At 44.4% G+C, this 11,394-nt stretch overlaps 1 non-coding gene and 1 pseudogene across 1 annotated transcript; both read right to left on the bottom strand.

Moving 5' to 3' along the window:
• Nucleotides 1–628: 628 nt before the first annotated feature.
• LOC115539390 (U1 spliceosomal RNA) lies at nucleotides 629–793 on the bottom strand. Its single transcript, XR_003975867.1, has one exon. It is a non-coding gene; the product is annotated as a U1 spliceosomal RNA (small nuclear RNA).
• Nucleotides 794–1,136: 343 nt separating this feature from the next.
• On the bottom strand, nucleotides 1,137–1,309 carry LOC115539396 (uncharacterized; annotated as a pseudogene).
• Between the last annotated feature and the right edge of the window lie 10,085 nt (nucleotides 1,310–11,394).

Below are 11,394 nucleotides of genomic sequence, written 5' to 3'. Positions count from 1 at the left end.
TCAGTTGCCATGAGATCCGTCCTGCTCCTCTCTACTCGCTCTCTCCTCTCCATCACGTCACTCATTCAAACACACACACAAACAAAAAAGACGTTCCCCCGAACAGCAAGCTGCTGGGGGAATAAAAACTAATACAAAAAGTAAAACACACTCACTCACTTTCAATCTAGCACAAACAAAAAAAGTCCACCTGCTCTCTCCACCTGCTCTCTCTGCTCATTCGCTTCCTGGTTGCACACCTGAACGAGATCAGACGAGATCGGGCGTGCTCAGGGTGGTATGGCCGTAACCAAGAATTGTCGGGACCATATTAGTATTTATACAAGAGGAGCACGTAAGGAGTGAGAGTTCTACCATGGCCAGAGACGGGACTTGTACAGAAACAATGATTGGATCCATAATGAATGAAAGAAATGAATGAATGAATGAATGAATGAATGAATGAATGAATGAATGAATGCGTTATTCCAGACTCAGAGTTCCATATTTGAACGCAATGCATTACACTGCTTGGGCGTCATCGTTTGCGTGATCTTTTGAAGAAACGTAGCGATGCAAAACATGGTATGGACTACAATATAGCACGATGAAGCCATTCATAGCTATTATTTCTTTAGAACAACATCACCAGGGGAGAGCGCGAACGCAGTCCCCCACTACCAGAAATTATGCAATCGAGATTCCCACATTTGGGGAATTCGCACGGGTCAGCAACAGCCTCAGTGCAATGGCTGAGCCTCGCTATGGGTGAACCACCTTCTTGATCATGGTATCTCCCTTGCCAGGTAAGTATGAGTTGAACACGTTCAGGTGGGCTGAACGATGCCCACGCGTGTCCCCGTGGAGAACGGTTGCAAAGCATTCGGAGATGTCTAGACTTTAATAAACACTGTAGACCACCGGTCACACGATGACAGGCGAATCTGAAATCAGCGAGATGGAAGCATAACGAAAGGAAACCTGGAGATCCGAGTTATCGACACGCCACAGAAAGAATCCTTTTTTCTTTCTTAAACAACAGAAAATCGTTGGAATAATTGTAAACAGTGCGTTTATGAATTGTAAATGACACTTTATTGTCTACAGGCGGACGGGTGTACTCTCAGGAGGAGTTTAGTTTTTTTTTCACAGTGAGAGAGGGGTGCACCGGTCCTGGAGGTACTGCAATACCAGGTCGATGCGTGGAGTGGACGGGGCAAGCCCCTTTTCCATCTCCCAGTTCCAAAAATCAATTTAATATATGGTCCCCGGGTAGGGGACGTATCAGATATTAAACTGATAAGAACAGATTTTTTTCGTTTGAAAATATTTATTGACACCAGTTCTTTCATTTAACTTTCATATCACAATTTACAGGTCAGTGTTTTAAAGGCATACACAATTTAAAATACATTTTAATTAAACAACAAGTTTAAACCGTCATCATTGTGAGTAAAAAAAAAGGTAAATAAATATAATTAAATACATGGATACATTGTTGTTTTATAAAATCATTGTGATGCTTAAAAAACATGATTAAAAACAGCTGTGCAGGGACGGGAGGAAGCCCAATCAAAAAGTAAAAAAAACCATCCTGCTCTCTCTTCAACAGCATTGGTCTCTCGGAACCTGTGGCTCAGAGGATCTCCTCCCCTCTCTGCTCCTTCCCACCTGCCTCTCCCGGAGAGCCAGGCCGCCGCTGCCTCGACCTTTCCGCGTGTGGCTCCGACTCCCTCGTCCGAATGGGCACAGAGGCGATTCTTCTTTGTGGCCGTGTCCTAGGCCTGCCGCCTGCAGCACCGGCCACTTGGACCGTTGCTGCGGCCATTCGGATCACAGCCACGGGGGGGATCTGCATGTGCTTTCTTACCAGCAGGTTTCTGGAGGCCCATATGGCGTCTTTTATGGCGGCTAGGGTGAGCCATTGCTTTGGAAAGTCTGGTGGTAGCTGACTCTTTTGGCTCACCCCATACAGCACCATTTGGGCTGTCAGGGCCTCCCCTGCTGGTAAGTACGGGAATTGCAGGGAGCCGGCCGTTGCCCACTGGTCTCCAGCAGCGCTGCACTCCCAGAACAGGTGCCTCACCGACTCAGGCGCGCCACAACCTGGCCGTGGGCAGGTTGGGGATGCAGCCATCCCCCGGGAGTGCATGACGGCTCTGACTGGGAGGATCTCGTGAGCTGCCATCCATGACAGGTCCCGGAGTCTGTTGGAGAGGGCAGGATGGTTCACATTGTGCCAGACTGTTGTGGCCTCGCCGTATGCTAGCCCGCGCACCGGACTCACTGGTTCCCGCTCCTGCACTTCCGTGATTATAAAACGATGGTTTGTTAAAACATTCAGTTCCTCGTTTTCAAGGTTAAATTTTTTTAAAAACTTCTTAATAAAAGCGTAAAATTGTGACAAGTTAAATGATACTGGTGTTCTAAGATCTGATATATAAAACGGGAATTTTTTCAGATAGGACCCCATCCAGAATCGTGCCATTGCTGTTGTTTTGTTTTCTCTGGATGGGACCATTGCAAGTTTAATGTGAAGAGCAGTATATCTGCTTCCTAAAAACAGGTGGAGGTCCGGGACTCCTTTACCCCCTTTTTCTTTTGTTTTCGTCATTTCTGTTCTCTTCAGTCTCTCCCACTTGGACCCCCACAGGAAATAAAAAACTGCTCGCTCCAGTTCTAAACGCACTCGGTGTGGTGGAATAAAAACAGAGCTTATCAATAAAAGCAAAGGTAAAATCACTGCTTTGATGATTAAAACCTTTCCTTCTATTGTCAGTCCTCTAAGTCCCCAGTATCCCAGTCTCTGCCTTACTTTCCCTATCACGTCCGGCCAATTTTCGGTCCCCTCCCCCTCCCTGTTGAATTTGACCCCGAGTATCTTTATGTCGGTCTGTTTCACAGTCAGGGGGAGTCCGGTCATCTCAGTCGCTGTCCATGGTCCATAAAAAAGGGCTTGGGTCTTCCCTCTGTTGAGTTTGGACCCAGAGGCCAGTCCGTAGCGGTCGGTCAAGTCCAGTGCTCTGTTTACTGATAAAAGGTCAGTGCATAAAATGTTAACATCGTCCATATATAAAACACATTTGCTAAAAAGTCCCCCACTGCCCGGTATGGCCACCCCTTTAATCCCTTGGTCCCTTCTCAAGACCTGGGCCAGTGGTTCTATGCATGCCACATAGAGGAGGGCAGATAACGGACAACCCTGACGGACCCCGCAGTGCAAATCTACTGCTTTTGTGAGTTGCCCGTTAACAAGAAATTTGCTGGTGATGTCCCTATACAGCAATCCCACCCACTCTATATACCTCTCTGGGAAACCCATTTTTTGCAGTACCTGGAATAGGTACTGGTGCGAGACCCGATCAAATGCTTTTTCAAAATCTAAATTTAGGACTACTAGTCTGATGTTTCTGTCTCTCGCATAACAGATGGTGTCTCTAATCAGTACGAGGCTGTCGGTGATCTTCCTCCCCGATATGCCACAGGTTTGATCCGGGTGGATTACCTCCCCTAAAACCACGGACATTCTGTTTGCTAAAAGTTTGCTAAAAAGTTTACAGTCAACGTTTAAAAGGGTTATTGGTCGCCAGTTCTTCAGGTCAGTCTTGTCCTCCTTTTTGTAAAGTAGTTTTACTATCCCTGATCTAAAACTGTCTGGTAGTCGGTCTAGTCTTTGGAAGTCGGTAAAAACCGTCAGTAGGTCAGGTGCTAAAATGTCCCAGAAGGTCAGATAAAATTCAAGTGGAAGCCCATCTTCCCCCGGCGACTTTCCCCCCCTAAAACTCGACAAACATTTGTGAAGTTCCAAAAGGTTAAAATCACGGGTTAAAAATGCACTTTCACCTATCTTTAAATCTATGTTGCTTATGATGTTGTTTTTTGCTTCATTTTCTGTTTGTTTTTCGCTGTACAGATCTCTATAAAAACCTTCTATTTCCTCCATTATTTCTTTGTCACTATTGGTTTGTTCCCCATTTGTTTTTTTGAGTTTAAAAATACCCTCCCCACTGTTAATGATTTTCTTAAAAAAGTATCTAGTGCATTTTTCTCCTTCTTCCATGTGTCGTTCTTTGCTTCTGACTATAATTCCTTTGCTTGTGATTTCCGATAAAATCAACATTTGGTTTTTAACTAATCTAATTTCTTGGTTAAAATCAAAACCTTGTTGTGTTAATTTAAAATACCGTTGTAGTCTTTTCTGCAGCCCCACCATGCATCTATTTTCCTTGTTTTTTTTGTTTTTCCCTGCCTTTTTAAAAAAAAGTCTGTGTCTTTCCCTTCACCATTTCCCACCAAAGTGCATGTGTTTCGTACAGGTCTTAGAGGGTCTGCCATTGACTGAATTGCTCCCTGTACTGGCTGGCTAAATCCTTATCTTCTAGCAGGGAGCAATTCAGTTTCCACAGACCACTACCTTTAGTCACACCTGAAGAGAGTGAAAGGGTGCAGGATAGCATAGCGTGATCTGAGAAGAAAACAGGGGTTAATCTAGCATCGGTTGGCGGGCAGTCTCTGGTAAAAATATAGTCAATGCGAGAGGCTCTGGAACCGTCACTACTGAACCAGGTGAAGCCCTCCTCTCTTGGATGCAAGGTTTTAAAACAGTCTTTTAGTTTAAAATCCCTGCATAATCCCTGCAATAAAACCGACGTCTTGTCCACTTTAAAATCATCCCCTGCCCCTCTCCTATCACTTCTATTTAAAATACAATTAAAATCTCCCCCTAAAACTAATGGCGTTCGGCCTAGCATGTGGGGCTGCAAGTTTTCTAAAAGGTCATGTCTGTCATTTTTGTTGTTAAAACCATAGATGTTTAAGAGATTAAAATCCCTTCCCATAAAAGTCAAGTGTGCTAAAAGTGCCCTTCCGTCTCTCACCACAGTGCTGCCCTTCACCAGAATTGAGGGGTTCTTGATTAAAATGGCCACGCCGTCATTTCTGTTCTCATTTGAACCGCTCCATAGAGATTTGTGTGGCCATTTCTCCTCCCATATCCTGTAGTTTTTTAAAAAGGGCAATGCACATTCTTGTAATAAAAACACATCTGACTTAAAATTATTTAGAAAGGATAAAATCGTCTGAGCTCTAACTCTTGATTTCACACTTCTCACATTGAGTGTAGAAAAGGTGAGGATCATGAGTATGGTATTTAAAAGACAGCTATGCATTAAAAGACTAAAAACGGTCTGGGGTAATTTCGTCCCCTTCATTCCCCTCCCAGACTCGAGCATGGTTTAAAACAGAGTCCTTTGGGGTTGACTGTAGTGCCATATTTAAAAAGGAGAGAGTGTTGGGGGGGTGGTTCGGGAAGACTCTGGACTCCTCGACAGATGGACTGTTTGAGGAGCCAGTTCTTCCCCTTTTCTCCAAGGCTCCGTTGGTTTCCAAGGACATCTCCGACACTGCTCTCTTACCTGGCTGGGCTCCTGGGAGGGAGGCTTCACTGGACTCCACCTCAGACTCTTCCGACCGGCCGACTGTTTCGAGGCTCCCGGTTTCCTCAGAGTCTGAAGTGGAGTCCATCTCAGCTCCACCGGCTGCCTGGGCCCCACCACCCTCTTTCACCTCACCACTAGGTGGGGCAACCTCAGGCCCCTCCCCCTCTCCCCCAATCAGAGTAATTTTTTCCACCCTGGCGTCTTCAATTGTTTGTGCTCCCCCGTCTGCCAATTTCCTTGCATTTTGTTTTACTTTGTTAGCAAAAGATTTCGGGCAATCTCTGAAGAGATGGTTTGAGTCTCCACAGAGGTTGCACTTCCTGCCATTGGTACATTCTTCAAAAGAGTGTCCAATTTCTCTACATTTGCCGCAAACAACCTTGGTACACGCTTCCGCCAGGTGCCCTTGCTCGCCACACTTGCGGCAGAGCTTGGGCTGTCCCTGGTAGTGAATGTAGCCCCTGTTCTCTCCAAGAGCCATCATGGATGGGAGATGTTTCAGGCCCTGGAAGCCATGTGGGTCCCGCCATTGTTGTATGGGGACCCTCCATGAACAGTTCCAGATGCCGTCCTCATCTCTCACCTTGGTGGCCTGGGCCCTCACAGTGCAGTATCTTGCCAGCCATATACAAATATCATCAGCATTTACAGTTTCATTGAACATCCTGACGATTACGGTTTTAATGGAATCATCATTTAGTCTCTCCACTTCAAATGCTGAGAACTGGTCTTTTACCGTGTCGTAGCGTGTCCAAAATTCTTTTAGGGTTGTTGCGGCTGCGAAGCTAACATCGAATCCTTTGTTAAAGGGCAGAGTCAGAATACAATTCAAATCGTTTGCTGTAAACTTCAGGATTCCTTGGATGTGCTTCCTTGAAAAATCAAGCCGGGACATCTGAATTAAAATTCCATTCATTGATTTAAATTTAAAACGGACACTGTGGTGCCTCCTCATGCCGGGGGGGTTAACCGACATGATGGAGACACCACACTCTTAAATATTTAAGAGGTTAAAAGCAATAAAACAGTGAGTAAACAAAGTAATACAGGCAACAATAAAATAATAAAATCCACTTACCTTATCGTTTAAACGAACTGGACAATGGTCTTCTTGGTAAAGGGTATCAGCAACTGGTAATTGACCCCAACTTACCAAAAAGATGGTGCAATATCCTCCTAACCTGCTATATAATTGCCACTAAATAGGCAATATATAAACAGACAACAGAGGGGATCACTGTCTTAGCCAAAAGGCCGAGAAGCGATGGCCACACATGCTCAGACCAAGAGGCGAGGTTCCCAGACACGTCGCCCCACGTGGCGGTTTAACAGACAACGAAAAAACAAAACAAAAGAATGACCAAGCACCCTGTGTGCGTGTTTGTGTGTATGTGAAAGCTGAAGAAATAAACCGAGGTCGCTACATCTCTTTGCTGCTGCCTGCTGGCAGTGTCACTAGGCCGTCTGCATGTTTCACAAATAGAGTTTGGAGCAGTGGAGGCTTCTATAAGACTACAGGTGAAGCAGTGCTTCACCAAAAAAATGTTAAAAAATAAATAAACCAACAATACTATCGAATACTGCCAAAATGGTGGTGCCCACGATTTCCCCGCCCCAACAACGTCAACACCCGGAACTCTATTGCAGCCAATGAGCTCGAGTTGAAAAAGAAAATAGCTTACAGCACGTGGTTTCACTCAGGTAAATTGTATCCCCTTCACCGTTTGCTAGTTAATAATTCGACCTTTTTTTAAGGTTTGTATTAAGCTGTTTCGATTTTGTAGAAAGAGAAAAGATTTCGACCTTGTCATAACACGGTCGTTGTGTATAAAGGGAAGACGTAGAGGGTGCGTTTTTAGCTGCTGGGTAGACTTCAGTCAACCTATCGCCGTTTTGTCTGCGAGCAACCATATTACTCGTGGGTGGTCTCCTTTTAATCGGGGTAATCTAAGCTTTCCAACGGTGTATGGCATGACTATATGTACCCAGGGGTCGTTGAAATAATAAGCTAAGGTGACCAGATTTCTGAAATGAAAATCGGGGACATTTTCAATGCGGCGGGGAAAAATCCTTACATATTATCATTATGAAATAAAAAATGGGGACAAGTACTTTTTCATGTATTTTAACCAGCTTTTATTACACAAAAGGTCAGAGGCGCCATTAGGGGGTGAAAAGTTAGGACAATGCTGTGGGCCAGTGACTGACAGGGGCCCTGAAAAAATATTAGAACATTAGTTATGTTAATAAAGAAACATCATTAATGGATTTTAATAGAAAATCAAATTTATAATTAAACAAACACTTTATCAGTATGCAGAATGTTTCCTGCATGTCATCACAGTGTTATATTATCACAGCTCAGTGTCAGTAGATATTGTAAAGTTAGTATCGGACTATAAGATAATTGAAGCCTTCACAGAGGTGTGGTTACATAAACTGCACATGGTTGGCGTTGCCTGTGTGTGATGGTGGGACCCAGTGTGATATCTTTTCATGGGGCCCAACATCCCTGGTGGCGCCCCTCCAAAGGTTAATGAATCAAAATATCAGCACCCACAAATATCATGTATCAGCAGTGCACATCAGTGTCAAAAACACAAATATAGAATCATACGTCATGAGAAAAAAATCTTTTTTCCAAAGTTAAGTGTCATGTGCAAAGACAGCTGCCAGACCAGTAGCTAGTCAATATCATCAAGATGTAATTAGTAATAATTACCAAGTCAAAACATATAAAAAGATGTAATACTCTCGTCTGTTCTCTTCTCCTTCAATGCTTTTCTTTTCTTCACCCTTCTTTCTTCTCTCTTTAGCTTCCCTCTGTTGTTTACTTCTTTATTTCCGCCTTTCCACACTATTCTCTGCTCTTTTCCTCTTCTCTCCTTCACTGTTGTTTACCTATTTATTTATTATACCTTTACTAAAAACAGTGACGTATAAAACAGTGACTCAGGGCATCAGCTAATCAAATGGTCTGCATTTATAACTACTACAGTCATTTTTTACCCACACAGCCCGACACAAAAAACAGCAGCCTAACACACACAACTATCAACCATTGACTTATTATTAATTAATTTATTATTAATTAATAATATCATCATTATTATTATTTTAACAGTCTCAGGTCACTATGCCTACAGGAAAATCATATGCTACCATATTGGTGGTGGTTAGTGAGGTCCCACCTTCACTTTAGGCGTCTTTGAGTGTTATTAATTATTATTATTATTCATGTTTAACCTCTGTTTTCCTTTTATTCCTAGTCTGTTTTACATAGTTTTGAATGATGACTATATGCTCTGTAAGGTGTCCTTGGGTGTCTTGAAAGGCGCCTCTAAATTAAATGTATTATTATTATTATTATTAAAGCAGTCTTCCACCTCCCCCTCTTCCAAAACAGAGCCACATACAATGCCATCACCTGGTAATCTCATGCTAACGTTAACATTACAGCTTGACTAATGACAGATATGAAAACATTGTCATGATGTTAACGTTCACTGACTTTTATTACTTTTATTACGTTACGTTAGGTCTTCAGTTCAGATAAACAATCATACTTATTTTAACGTTACATCACTTCTCACATACACACACACACACACACACACACACACACACACAGCCAAGTCTACTGCCAATTCACACAAAATAAATAAGTTCATACACAACATACCATTTATGAGACCGCTGATCTTCTCTTTTTCATTTTTTGCCGCCTCTAGATTGTTGTTGTTGACGCTGCTGCGTTTGGTCGTACGTCCTGATAACGTCTGTACGTCATACGACGTCTTCTCTGGTGATGCGTTAAATGACTACCGTAATAACTGGTGTTTGAGTCTGCGCGCATTTTTCCCCCATTCAGTGTCAAAATCGGGGACATTTCCGGGGACAGCTTTGACCGGGGACAGATCACCAAAAAAGGGGACTGTCCCCGGAAATCGGGGACGTCTGGTCACCTTATAATAAGCTGATTAATGTGTGTTTTGTAACGATAGCTAGGCGCGGCTAACGACACTGTTTACAATGAGTAAGGGCATACGTCGCATACCTGCAAACGTTTTCTTGGACAATTTGATGTGGATATGTGTTGATTTGGGTAAATGTGACTGTTTAGACAACAGCTGATGCGAGAGTAAGTGTAACATAAAGCAATTTGGCGACCGTGTTAATCTCTTGTTGCATGGGATGCGCTGCATACCTGGTAAACAGTAGTGTTATTCCAGATCCATGCCATCGCCAGGGAGACCTTTACCTGTGATGTCTGCGGGAAGAGCTTGGCCACTAAACCATCGCTGGTCAGCCATCAACAGCTACACCAGTACCCCAACATCATTTTGTACCGGCAAGGAGAGGCCAGGCTGTACTGTACAGAGGCAGCAAGGTCTGTGGCAGAGGCCCGCAGCAGCACTGTTGTTGACCCTAAATGGCTGGATCTCAAGACAGCAGAGGCGGCTGCCAAGAGGTCGGGGGCTGAGCTGTGGAAAGGTCAGCTGGTCATCACGTTCGGGTAGTACGCCGGTCAGACCTTCAGGTGGCTTGTGGAGAATGATGTCGGCTGGCTGGTGTGGCTGCTGTTCCAGTACTGCCAGCAGGGAGAGCAGAAGGAGCTGCTGAAGTGGCAGAAGGAGCGACTGCTCCTTCGGCCACAAGGTGACTCCTCACCTGAAAGTGCTGTCGGACGCACCGTTCCCGGAGGCTCCTGCGCTGCCAACATCCCTCCCTCCGCCAGACCGGCCTCAGGTCCAGTACCGGCTCATCCATCACGAGGCTGGAAAGAGACGTGGTGAGAAGCGGAGGTAAGTTGTCATAAGCACTTTGTTTCACCTGTTGGCTGTGGAAAGCAAATAGCACACACGTCATATCAATACTGATCACATGTGTATTTTTATGTTTCCAGATTATTTGTTGATGAGCCACAGCCTGTGACTCCCGCGAACCGACCCGTTCAGCCCACTGGGTTGTCGTCCTCCACCCGGCCGAAGCCTGCTGCGCTCACCCCCATTCTGCCGAGGCCTTCTGCGCCTACCCACCTCCAGCCGAGGTCACCCGCTGCGTTGACCTACGGCCCACCCCCTGTGTCGGCAGCACCCATACTGCAGGTCTTCCCCGCACAGCCACAGGCGACCTCCGTCCTGTTTCGTGGGACATCCTGCAGCCAGAGCTTTGTCCCTCCTGCACCAACAGTGAAGGCATTCATGCCTAACAAGTCCTCAAGGCCATGTGGGGCTTGCCACATGCCAAACTGTGGTGGACAGTGGAAGAGGTACAACCCTTTCAAGGACAAAGTGGCTGGAAGCATTCAGAAAATGTTTTCCTACTGTCCATCCACTAGGAAGTCCACTACCCCTGGCTTCGACAATGTGGTGTATGACAACTTTGAACTCTTTAAGAGTGTCGTGGATGCAGAGTTGGAAAGGAGGACTGTGTGTGTGTGTGTGTGTGTGTGTGTGTGTGTGTGTTTGTGAATAACTTACCTCTGTGATGCCACTGTTCCTGTGCCATCTGTAAGAGAGAGAAAGAGGCTTGTTTGTGTGTGTTTGTCTCTGTCTTTGTGTGGGTTATTAAAGTGCTTCAGCAAGCACTATCTATTTATTTATATCGTTCAAAAAAATGCAAAAAAACTTATAAAAAACTTTGTAGTATCCATTCTGGTCTATTTTCAATATCAAGGCCAATCTTTTTAACCTTAATCAGTTCCAATCTAACACAATCAGTTTACATACCCTTTAGTGGTTGTTCATGTTCAGATAATCTGTGTTTTTGTCATGCATGTTGTTTGTCTTTGTCAGCTTCATGTGTTTGTGATGTTTGTATGTATTTGTCTGCTTCAGTTTTAACAAAAGTTTGCTAAAGAAAACACAAAAAAACACAAAAGGGAGGAACAGCTTGAGCCTTTATTTGTTGATTGGTCACCTGAGTCTTTGGATAATCATGTTCATTATTGCACTTTAGCCTGTACAAGCCAATT

This window comes from Gadus morhua, unplaced genomic scaffold (genome assembly GCF_902167405.1).
Source record: "Gadus morhua unplaced genomic scaffold, gadMor3.0, whole genome shotgun sequence".
Classification (NCBI taxonomy): domain Eukaryota; kingdom Metazoa; phylum Chordata; class Actinopteri; order Gadiformes; family Gadidae; genus Gadus; species Gadus morhua.
This window is presented reverse-complemented; position numbering and strand designations above follow the sequence as displayed.